The following is a 12813-nucleotide window of genomic DNA, read 5'->3' as shown; positions in this document are numbered from 1 at the left end:
GCATTGTTAATCCAAAAAGAAAGAGTGATAGTTCAATTGGGGAATAGTCTTTGCATCTTAATTCAACCCCCCTTTTTCTTAAGGTAACTGAGGCCATTTGTCCAACATCCTATTCTTGACAACTCGCTTCTCTAAGAAGACAAACTTTCTGGAATGATAAAATGAAGTCACATGAACGTCTATATTTTTACTTGAAAACACAGTCAATCAAATGCCTTTTTATTTTTTTTTATTTTGAAACTTATTTTTTTATTTTGAAACTTATTTGTTTTGAACTTTACTCGTTGTTTTACGGCACCCCCACCAACGTGCAAGACGAGTAATCTCTGATTGAACAGTCTTGGAAGTCAACACTCAGGAGCGCAGGTCGCTTGAGCAAATAGACCAAGGGCTTGCACCCATATTCCGGTGAAAGTTGAATAAGCAAACATGCGTTTGTGAGAGGATGAGGGACAAGGATGTCCATTTTATCCATATCATTTAGCATTGTAACTGTGGTTTATAATAATGGCATAAACTTGAAAATCCTGATGAGTCATAACAACAACTTCCAGAATTGCCCCATGTATGGTGTTGCTTGTCAATGTTATGATTCAACAAGCGATTCTCCTCAAATTTCAGCCAGCCCGTATCAATTAGACTTCACACTTTATGCTTCGGGGTCATACAATGCTCAATGGAATGCCCCAGGGCTCCTCCACGATAAGCACACGTTGCGTTCGAGTCGTATCCTCAGAAAAATGGAGGTTGAGGAACCTTGGTGGGGGTTATGGCTACCATTGAATTATTGAGTGGATATGGGATCAAGTTTAGCATATGACAACAGAATTTGGGGTGAACCCTACAGGCTTTTTGCTGCAAAATTCCTTTTTGTTGGTGTTTTTTTTGGTTTGTGCTAAAGGTGGTCTTCGTCATTGGAAGTGCGGTAGACAGGCTTTGTGGTTGATTTAGGGATGGCCTTTGTGGATAACTGGGTGGTGGGTAAGGAGGAGGTTTGTTATTGACTGAGTAATGACATTGTTGGGTTTGGTGGGAAACTTGGCCGTATAGGAATGGCAGTCACAGCATGGGTTTCTCCCTCTTTCTCACCCTCTTCATTTGCCCCAGTTTTCTCAGTCGTCCTAGTAGGATGATCAAATTTGCCTCTTTTCGGACCCACATCGATCCTTTCACTGGCGAAGACCAAATCCGCAAAGCTTTGAGGGTGCGTAGCCCACCATCTTTTCATAGTAGAGTATCGATAATGTGTCTACCATCACGATCATCGTCTCCCTTTCCATCATTGGGGGTACCACCTGGGCCGCCAGATCCCTCCACCTTTTGGGCGTGTTCTTTGAAAGATCCGTCCCCCTTTTTGCAAATGTTCTGTAGTTGCATCCTATCCGGAACCATATCAAAATTGTACTGATACTGCCTAACAAAGGCAACCATTAGGTCCTTCCAAGAATGGACTCGGGAAGATTCCAAGTTAGTGTACCAGGTAACAGCTACCCCAGTAAGACTTTCTTGGAAGGAATGTATTAGCAATTCCTCATCTTTTGCGTATTCCCCCATCTTCTGACAATACATCTTTAGATGGTTCTTGGGACAAGTAGTCCCCTTGTACTTGTCAAGGTCCAGCACCTTGAACTTGGGAGGGGTGATGATATTGTGTTCTAGGAACAACTCTTTTAGGTTAGCAAAGGCATAATCTTCACCTCCTTCAATGGCCCTGAGCCTTTCCTCTAGATGATCCAACTTTCCCATTTCTGCCATAGCATGAGGGTTTTTACTTGTCGTGGAATGCAAGAGGTGTAGTTGTGGGTGATACTGAGGGCCTTCCAAAGGGTTTTGTAGGGGTATACCACCAACTGCTTGCCCTTCCGTGGCATATCCGAGGCAAGGCTCGAAGTCGGCTAGATTGTGGTGGGGAATTTCATGTGTCCCCCCCACGGTTTAAGAGACATGTGCATGATCAGTTTGGGGTTGTTGACTCTCAATGGGTATAGGAGTGGAGTTATTGACATTCTTATTGGGAGTGTACGCCACTTTGGGTGGCGTATAGTTGAGAGGCAAGCCATATGGCGGGAAGGCGTGCTCGTTTTGAATTTGTACATTATGGGGGCTGCCCGTACTTCCCAAATCTTTGCCTACCATATCTAAGGTTGGATGATTCATTTGGTTGATGCCGGATGGGGACATCAGGTTCACCTTAGCAACAACGCTGGTAGCGGCAATTGCAACCGCATTGGCTTCCATTATCTTCTTCACGCTCATCATGGCCTCCATCATTGTGGCCATTTTCTCTTTAATGGCCTCCATGTCGGCCTTCATCTTCTCTTGTATCTCCTCTACTTCACCCATTACTCTAGCTCTAGCACAAGTTCGGTGAGGACGCCGTAAAGCATGTTTTTTTTTTTTGATAACAATGATTAAGTTCATTTTATTTTATTTTATTTTATTTTTCAAGGAAAGAATGCAATGAGCAATGCAACCAATGAAAAGCATGGATGTATGCGAATGATGTACAGTTGAAGATTGCGAATTTTTACGCAGGATATGGGGTTGAATCAATTTAGATTTTCAACATGGTCCATGACATCTTTGTCCGGATGTGACTTGATTCATCTTTTGCCCCAATTTTGCAAGACGGTTACTTCCATATTTTGACTTGATGAACCTTTTTATAAAAGCATGAGCTTGGTTCAACCCTATAATCCAAGGAATGGCAATTCTGATCGCCAATACTTCAACATCTCATAGGGATGAATGACTCGGGCATACTTTAAGTTATGCATGGAAAATGTAATTATGAAATTGAGATACCCGAAGAAACACCATTTCCTAGTTAACCATGAATTAGGTACCATGTTCAATTATTTTGTTTTGTTGTTGTGTGTTTTTTTTTTTTTATAGAAATGGGTTTATGATCCCAACATGGTTGGCTCATGGTGCCTAACACATGCAACTAAGAATGTAGTGTGAAGTTTCACGCTTCCCCTTTTTTGTTTTTGTAGAGGAAAACACAAGGATGAGCAAACATGAAAACAAATGGTATGCAATTTTGCAGATCAAAAAGTTTGTTGAACGCATATGCATGATGATGCCATGACTCATGCAAAATGTGAGGCTGGAATATGATAACGGACAAATGCAGGAACGATATGTTCATTATGATGTTATGAAGAGATGCTTATGCGATGCATGATATGAATGCATTTTACGGACACGAGAGCCCGGAAAATTATCTCTTCTTACTTGCGCATTTGGGGGCGCAGTGCCCCATGTGTACAATTAAGAAGGTGATATGGACCTTCCGGCTTCCCGTGACAAAGGACGAGACCAACATACAATGCATGCTAGAGATAAAATGTGGGAGTGACTTGATTCGCACTGATTTTTGGAGTAAAAACGTGGGATAAACTCATTTTTTTCAAAAAGTTATAACTAGTCAAGATCTGAGCGACAATACAAACTTCCTAGCGGTTTCTAATCATATGGTCCATTAAGTCTATCATATGCTGACAATAGCTGAGAAGTCCGTGGATCTTCTCGGGGGAGGAGTAGGTGTCCGCCACTGCTTTGGCCTTGGCTAGCAATGGGGGAAGTTCTTGACTCCTGTTCAAAGTAAGAGCAAATCGGTCCGTCCACATTGTTGCCTCTTGGTGCAATGAATCAATTACCCTTTCCCTTGCTTCCCTTTCTGCTGATATCTTGGCGTACTCATCCTCTAGCCTTTGCTCGTGAGTCGCCGCTAGATTTAGCTTCTCTTTGCACTTATTGATGATGGCCCACATATTCCCTTCAGTCTCGCTTAACTGTTGGGACAAATTTCTTTTCGACCTAAGGCAAACCTTTAGCTCGTCCTTCAAGATCATGCCTTTGACCTGTGATGATTTCTTTCACCTCTTCGGAGCTTGAGCTCACTATTGCTGCCCTATAAAGCCCCTCAAAACTTTGCTTTGGTCGTGTTCTTCCTTTCGGGCCTTCTTGGTTTCTCATTCCAAGGCTTCATCGGTGGCCATATTGACATCCCTTAGTTCATCATACTCTTTTCAGACTTTGATGGCTATGGACTTGAACTTCTCTTCGACTACCCAGGCTCTTTCAAGCTCTGCCTTTAGGGCTTGTACCTCATCACTTTCTTCCGAAGCTTTAACCTCATCGTCTCTCACAGTCTTTAGATTTGGGAGCCAATCCAATCCTTGTGTTCGGACTCTCAGCCACTTATGATAGCCGCCGATGATCCCATTACTGCTTCCCCTAAGCTCTCTGTCCTTTCTTCACGCCGCATCCCATGCCTTGTGAACTCCTTGGAGTACCCTCACGTTGTGGTCACTGAAACCTCGTGCGATGAAAGGCGTGATGCTTTCGTCTGATGGCACTCCTCTCGTGGGACATCCTTCGCATGAAGATAGAATCCTGATTCTTCCTTCCTTCTAGCGAGGGAACCATTTAACAGACGCCCCTCCATGCTAGCCAAGAGTTGGTGCACAACAAACAATTCTTGCGCCGCTCTTTTCACATCCCCGGTCGAACGTGTCATACATGGCCAAAATGGCGACGACCGGGCTTTCCTTGCCATGATGAAAGGCGAGGAAAGCATCAATCGCTGCTAGGTCCACTAACCCTTCCATATTCGGAAAGAGGACAACTCCAAAGATCAAAAGCGCCAAGATGTCAATAAAAGAAAGCCCATTCGCCTTGATTTGCCAAGGCCTTTGCCCTTTCCTCCAAACACTTCCTTGGTACTCCGACTACCCCATTCCTGTTTTTCTTTACACGGTCCAACTCTTGTGCTGAGATTTTCACCACCTTGGCAACTCTTGTCGTGGAGGGATAGAACCCAGAGAAAAGATATGGCTTCCTTCCTCCCAGTGGGCATCCCAGGATTTCTTCAAACTCTTTCACAGTCGGCACTAGCTGGAAGTCCTCAAATGTGAAGCACCTTAGGGGCTGGTCATAATACTGGGAAAGGGATGCAATCGGTTCCATGGAGACTTCTACCCTAGCTAGGTCCCAAATCTTACCATAGGCTTTGCGGAAGGCTTGCCGTTGAAGTTGACCCATTAATTGCCCCAACTTTCGTAAACTGGTGACCTCTAAGCTCTTGATTTTGACTTGATAGAACCTCTTTTTAAGCGAAGGCTTTTGACTTGATCCCATGTTTTACTAAAGTGAAATAAAATCTAGTGCGAAACAAAACTCCTACATCTATCATGGGTGGAATGGATGAATGCATGAAGAAATGCATATGACACAGATGCAATTTACGAATACGGGAGCCCGAGAAATTGTTTCCTTCTTGGATACAACGTTTGGGCAGCATGGCACCCAACGTATGTTTTTTAAGAAGGCGACACGGACCCTCCGTCGGTTTGCTAAAGTGAGGGGATCAAAGACGAAACCCACGCATGATGCATATGCGAAAGGCACAACACGGGGATGTACATAGTACGACAATATTCACAAACAAATATAAGCAAAAGGGTATATGATACTTATGCATGGCAGTGTGAAAAATGGCACGCAGCGTGTTTGCTCCGTGCCCCTATTTAAGGGACCTATAAGGGAGAGAGCTAACTAGGCTTTTAGTGATAACCCCCAAGGTAGTCATATCTCTCTTGATGGTTTCTAGAGGTATCATCCCCTTCGAAGAACATACTGCAGCAGTAGGGACTCTAGCAACAGTATGTTTTCAAAGAGAAAAACTCTAGATGAGGGTTCACTGTAATCAAGCAAGTCGGAGACCTAGCATGATCACGGATTCACCTCCACTCCTTATGTTCCCACGAACCCGGGTATAGGGCCCTTTTTCAACTCACCGTGTGTGCAAATAGTGTTAGTGTTTGTGTGCATCAAATGAATAAATATTTACCTCATGCATACAAAAAAAATGCACTAAAAGCATCAAAGAGTTATATATACAAGAACATAATAAGGGGAAGCCAACAAAGGAGTAAGTCATGGCAAAATTTGCACAAGATTAAATGGCCTAACTCTTTAAAAATAGTCCCCAGTGGAGTCGCCAACTATCGCAACCTACCCTTTGGCGGGAGGGCGACGCGTGACTCGCGGGATGCGTGTTCCACGAAAGGAATACGCGCGGAGTCGCCACCAACGTTTATTTGAGGAAAACGTCGGAAAAACCGGAAGAGACGCGATCTACGAACTTTTAAGTGAAAGGTTCGGGAGTTGTATTTACGCGCGGGGAAGGTATTAGCACCCCACATGTCCGTCACAAGGGACGACTGCCTTTAATCGAATGTGCAAACATGACTTTGATTTTTACGTTCCCTTTTATGTCCTTATATCCTTTATACCCTTTTTATATTTTTTCTCTTTTTGTGGTCGACAAGGGTGTTTCCCTTTGCTCCTACGTATTCCTCAATTGGGATGAGAAAATCAGACCTACGTAGTTCTTTCGGAACAAAGTGTTTGGTTAAGTTGTTTTTTTATCTTTTTGCAAGATATATTTTGATTGAAAAAAGGTCATTTGAGGTGTTGGACCATTAAATGATCTTTTGATTTTGAAAGGAGAGAAACGTTAAGGTGTTGGACCATTAACGATCTCTCGGGGTGGTCGACAAAAGCGGGGCTTTTGCTCCTACGTATCCTCAATTGCGATGAGGAAATCAGACCTACGTAGTTCTTGCAAAAGCGGTAAAGTCACATGTTGATTTTATGCTTTTGAACGGTCCATGTTAACCGATAAAAGCAAAGAGGACCGTTTAAGGCGTTGGACCTTAAAACGGTTTTTAGTGATTTTTCGGAAAAAAACTTGATTTGTGAGTTGATTTTAGTCTTAGTTTCACTTTGGTTATTAATCAATTCATTCAAGGAAACTTCCAAAGAAAAACGTCCGATTGATTTTTTTTTATTATTTCATTCAAAGATATTTTGATTATTTTATTATTATTTTTCAAGATATTTTGATTATTTTACTTTTTTTGGTTTAACCGAGGTTATAGCGTGAACGATCGGTTATATTTCGTTTTAACAGTGATTAAACCAGATTACAACACAAATGATCGGTTGAAATTCATTTTATCATTTATTAGACGAGAAAACGGCTTAAATAAATGGTTAAAGCACGTTAAAACGGAAGAAAAGAAAACTGAAAGTAAACGAAATTAAAGTGAAAGTACACAAAACAAGAAATGAATTGAAAGTCTCGGATTCGAAAACTTACCCGTTGAAGAACGAAGAACGAACGAAGAACGGATGAAGAACGGTGAAGAACGACGAAGAACGATGAAGAATTTCCACAGAATCACTTACGGAAGCGTTACGGAAGTACTTCGACTTGATTTTTCTTCACGAAAACGTGTTTTTTTGCCCAAAATAGCCGAAATGCATAGCCAAAGGGGTATTGAACATTTTGAAACAGGTCCCCCCTCCCCTATTTATAGAAAAAAAGGGAGGTGCTTGCCGCCCAAAGACTTAATGAAGAAGATTTCTAAGCGCACCCGAATTACTAAGTTCACCCCCCTTTTCGTATTTTACGGAAAAGTTACGGAAGCCTTACGGAACTGTTTTCGAATTTGATTTTCATCTTTTTTCTCTTCCCTTTCACCAATGTTAGGTGGAATATGCTTACCCAAGGTTTTCGGAAATTTTACGGAAGTATTACGGAAGCCGCGGAAGCCCCGAAAACCATTTTTCAAAAACGTGGAGGAGCTTGCCGCCCAGTTGCTTCCTCCTTAAGCAACCCAACTTCCAAAATGCTCTGGAAGGGCCTAGATTTGAATTGCTATTTACACCCCTATCTTGATAAGTTCACCCCCTTACCTTTTTTGGTGATTCTTTTTTCGTAAAGTTACGGAAACTTACGAATCTCGTAACGATACTTGTTTTCTTTCCGTAATGTTACGGAACCTTGCGGATTACATAATCATCCCCTTTTTGACTTACGGAATGTTACGGAATCTCACTTAATTATGCAACGATGCTTCCATTTGATTTCCGGTGTGTCACGGAAACTTACGGATTGTGCATCAATATTTTTTTGGTTTTCCGGCATGTCCTGGAATTTCACAAATTGCCTAATGATGGGTGCCAAGCACCTCACAAGGACCAAAGAAAGGTCGCATGTCATCAAGCAAAGGTCCCCGGACGAAATTAGGGTATGACAATCCGACTCAAATGATTAGGAACTAAATTTTGTGCTCCGCTCCTACCACGGATCTCCAAGTCAAACTCTTGGAGCCAGAGCATCCATCGGATCAACCTAGGCTTTGAATCAGCCTTCTTCAACAAGTACTTTAGAGTTGCATGGTCAGTATAAACAATAACGTGAGTACCAAGCAAATAAGAACAAAATTTTTCAAGAGCAAAAACTATGACTAGTAGCTCTTTCTCAGTAGTAGTATAATTTGCTTGGGCAGCATCTAAAGTCCTAGAAGCATAATATATCACTCTAGGCAATTTATCAATTTTCTGAGCAAGGACAGCCCCCAATGCATAATTTGATGCATCACACATAAGCTCAAAAGGGGCTGTCTAGTCGAGTGCCTGGATGATGGGGGTGGTAGTCAGTGCTCTTTTGAGGCAATCAAAAGCCTCTTTTCATTTATCATTGAAGTCAAAATCCACCTCCTTTTGCAACAAGTTGGATAGTGGAAGGGCTACTTTGCTGAAATCTCTTATAAAGCGCCTATAGAATCCTGCATGACCAAGAAAAGATCGCATCTCTCGCACGCAAGAGGGGTAAGGCAATTGTGAAATAACAGAAATTTTTGCAGGATCTACTTCAATGCCCTTATTGGAAATAATGTGGCTTAAAACTATACCTTGCTCAACCATAAAATGACATTTTTGAAAATTTAGAACAAGATTAGTTTCAATGCATCTATTCAAAACCTTTTCCAGACTATCCAAACAAACATCAAAAGAGGATCCGTATACAGTGAAATCATCCATAAACACCTCTATGCAATTTTCTAAAAAATCACTAAAAATACTAATCATGCTCCACTGGAAGGTACCAGGGGCATTGCACAGGCCGAAAGGCATCCAACTATAGGCAAAAGTGCTGAAGGGACAGGTGAATGTGGTTTTTTCCTGATCCTCAGGAGCAATAGTGATTTGCATATAACCAAAAAAACCATCAAGGAAACAATAGTGAGATTTACCTGCCAAGCGTTCAAGCATCTGGTCAATGAATGGCAGGGGAAAATGGTCCTTTTCGGTAACCTGGTTCAGCCATCTATAGTCGATGCAGACTCTCCAACTGTTCTACACCCAAGTAGGAATCAGCTCATCCTTCTCATTTTTTATCACGGTGAGGCTGGTTTTCTTCGGAACTACCTGGACGGGACTCACCCATTGGATATCGGAGATAGGATAAATGATTCCAACTTGCAAAAGCTTGGTTACCTCCTTCTTCACTACATCAAGAATCACCGGGTTGAGTCTTCTCTGTGGTTGTCTTACTGGTTTAGCCCCATCCTCTAAATTTATTCGATGCATACATGTGGATGGGCTAATACCAGGAATGTCCGCCAAGGTCCAGCCTATGGCCTTCTTATGCTTCTTGAGAACTGATAACAGCTTCTCCTCTTGCTCATCAGCAAGGGAGGCAGATATGATTACTAGGAAACTTTTGCTATCATCCAAATAAGCATATTTTAAATTTGATGGTAGAGGCTTCAATTTTGGTGTGGGCGGCTGGATAATGGTAGAAAGAGATGGTTTCTCAGCCTGTACCTCATAAAGAAAGTCAGAGGTATATGTACTTCCTAAAACATGGTTAGTTCTATCTGACTATAGAAAATCAATCTCAAGAGGTAAAACATCACCAGACATGTAATTAATATCAATTTCAGATTCACTCTCAGCATCAAATTTAGACATATGATCAAGTACAAATTCAGATTTAATGCATGAAGAGTGACAGGCATGTAGATTAGAATGAAGATCAGTCATGTATTCATCAACAATATGGTCAATTATTTCAACACGAAATACAGAAAGATCTTTGGATGGGTGTTTCATAGCATCAAGAATATTAAAATGAACAGTTATATCACCAAACTCCATAGATAGTGTGCCTGCATATACATCTATCTTAGTTCTAGCAGTTTTCATAAAAGGTCTGCCTAGAATGATGGGAATTGATCCTTTAGAAAATCCCTCCTCCATATTCAAAATATAAAAATCAACAGGGAAAATCAGTTCACCAACTCTAACGAAGACATCCTCTATGAAACCAGCAGGATAGGCAACACTTCTATTAGCTAAATGAATTACCACATCAGTTGACTGCAAGGGGCCAAGAGATAGAGAATTAAAAATAGACAGAGGCATAACACTAACAGAAGCCCCTAAATCTAGCATGGCATTGTCAAACTTACTATTCCCTATAATACAAGGTATGCTGAATGTACTTGGATCTTTACATTTTTCAGGGATTTGGGGAACAGATTTACCAATCAATGCGGAGACATTTCTGCCCATACTAATTCTTTCACTTCCTTTAAGCTTCCGCTTATTAGTGCACATCTCCTTCAAGAATTTAGCATATCTTGGAATTTTCTTTATTGCATCCAGCAGAGGTATGTTTACCTCTACTTTTCTAAATGTTTCCAAGATCTCCTTCTCTGCCTCTTCCATTTTTTAGTTGGAAATTGCTCTTGGAGGGAATGGAAGAGGGATATGCTGCTTCTCTTTAGATTCACCTGCATAGAAATTGTAAGGTAACTTACTCTTTAAATTTTTGTCATCATCTTTTTCTGGAGTAGAGTGAGGTTGGGCAGGTTCATTTGCTGACGAGGAAGGTGCTACTGGTTGAGGTCCTTGACACTGCTTTCCCGACCTCAATGTAATGACACTCACATTTTTGGGATTCTGGACAGATTGAGAAGGTAATCTGTCAGAATTCTAGGACTGTTGTTGATTTAACTGTGTAGCCAATTGTCCCATCTGATTGGTTAAGCTCTGAATGGAGGCTCTGGTCTCTTGTTGAAACTGCATGTTTTGCATAGTCATTTGCCTCACAAGTTCTTCAAGGGAAGGTTGCGGAGGGGCCTCAACTGTTTGCTGTTTCTGGGGCTGTTGCTGTTGTTGCAGCTGGATTGGTGGAGGGACGTATGGTCTGCTTGGGCCAGCAACATTTTGAAAATAAGGTTGTTGTTGCTACTGTCGTGAAGGATTCGACCATCTAAGGTTGGGATGATTCCTCCACCCGGGATTGTACCTGTTGCTGGAGAGGTCATAATTGTTCTGTTGTGGTTGTTTTTGCTGCTGAGGTTGAGGAGGTCTGTTGTAGATGTTTGCAGCATAAGCTTCAGGCTGTTCAATTGTTTCAGATTGTTGCACAGAAGGGCAAAGGTCTGTGTGGTGGTCGGCAGAGGAGCATAAACCACAGAGTCTGGCATCAGGTGCAGATTTTTGATTCATGGCTAGTTGGGTTACCAGGTTAACCAAGGCATCTAGTTTACCTTCAAGCTTCTTAGCCTCGGCTAATGAAGATGAATTTGTGGCTACTTCATGCACTCCTCTAATGACAATAGCATCACTTCTGGCACTAAATTGCTGGGAGTTTGAAGCCATCTTCTCAATTAAATTTCTGTCTTCAGCAGGGGTCATGTCTCCAAGGGCTCCACCACTGGCAGCATCTATCATACTTCTCTCCATGTTACTGAGTCCTTCATAAAAATATTGGAGGAGAGGCTGCTCAAAAATCTGGTGGAGAGGGCAACTGGCACATAGTTTCTTGAATCTCTCCTAGTATTCATATAAGCTCTCTCCACTGAGTTGTCTAATGCATGAAATATCCTTTCTGATGGTCATGGTCCTAGAAGCAAGGAAATTTTTTTTCCAAGAACACTCTCTTGAGGTCATCCCAGCTCGTGATGGATCGTGGAGCAAGGTAATAAAGCTAGTCCTTTGCCACTCCCTCTAAAGAATGAGGAAAAACCTTCAGAAATATGTGATCCTCCTGGACATCTGGGGGTTTCATGGTGGAGCAGACAATATGGAATTCTTTCAGATGTTTGTGCGGGTCTTCACCTGCAAGGCCATGAAACTTTGGAAGCAAATGAATCAGTTCAGTTTTAAGAACATATGGGACATCCTCATCAGGGTATTGGATGCACAAGCTTTCGTAGGTGAAATCAGGTGCAGCCATTTCCCTTAGAGTCCTCTCACGAGGTGGAGGTTGTGCCATGTTCTCAGAATGTTCAAAATTATAATGCTCAAAATCAGGATGTTCAAAATTACCAACCACAGAATGCTCAGACTCACCAATAACAGAATGCTCAGGATGTTCAAAAGCTACAATATGATGCCTAACTAATCTATGAAATGTCCTATCTATCTCAGGATCAAAGGGTTGTAAGTCAGATGGATTGCCTCTAGTCTTACACTATATTCAGCATGCACAACTAGTTGCCTTCTTATGCAAGTAACAGTGTAGGTTTGAACTACAACTACCCTCAAATGATATCCAAATAACTTGAAATTTTGTGAGCAACACCCTAAAATCATGAAAAGATGGCACAAAAAGTTTTAGGCAAAAATTCAAAGTCTAACTATGGAAACTACCTAAGGAAAGTTTAGAAAAATAAAACAATAAAACTTGAAAAATAAAAAAACTAGTAAACAAGCGATTATGGCTAGCTAGAGACCTCAGCCGGCCTTTGGCGGGCTGCCACAATATGGGAAAATTTTTTCTACCCCAAATACATATATAATAATAGTCATTCTGATACCCAGAGCAAAAGTTATGGCCGTTTGAAGTTTTGCTAAACATAAGTTCTCAAATTTTTTTGAATCTCTCAAATCTGGCCACAACAAGTGTTCCTGGTATTTTTTACACAAAATATGAGTCAA

The 12813-nt window shown here is 41.6% G+C and overlaps 1 non-coding gene across 1 annotated transcript; it reads left to right on the top strand.

The window, feature by feature from the left end:
• The first annotated feature begins 11662 nt into the window (after positions 1–11662).
• LOC114382893 lies at positions 11663–11769 on the top strand. Its single transcript, XR_003660349.1, has one exon. It is a non-coding gene; the product is annotated as a small nucleolar RNA R71 (small nucleolar RNA).
• The last annotated feature ends 1044 nt before the right edge of the window (positions 11770–12813 follow it).

Source organism: Glycine soja, chromosome 13 (assembly GCF_004193775.1).
Source record: "Glycine soja cultivar W05 chromosome 13, ASM419377v2, whole genome shotgun sequence".
Lineage (NCBI taxonomy): Eukaryota > Viridiplantae > Streptophyta > Magnoliopsida > Fabales > Fabaceae > Glycine > Glycine soja.
The sequence above is the reverse complement of the archived record's forward strand: the minus strand, read 5'-3'. Positions and strand labels throughout refer to the sequence as shown.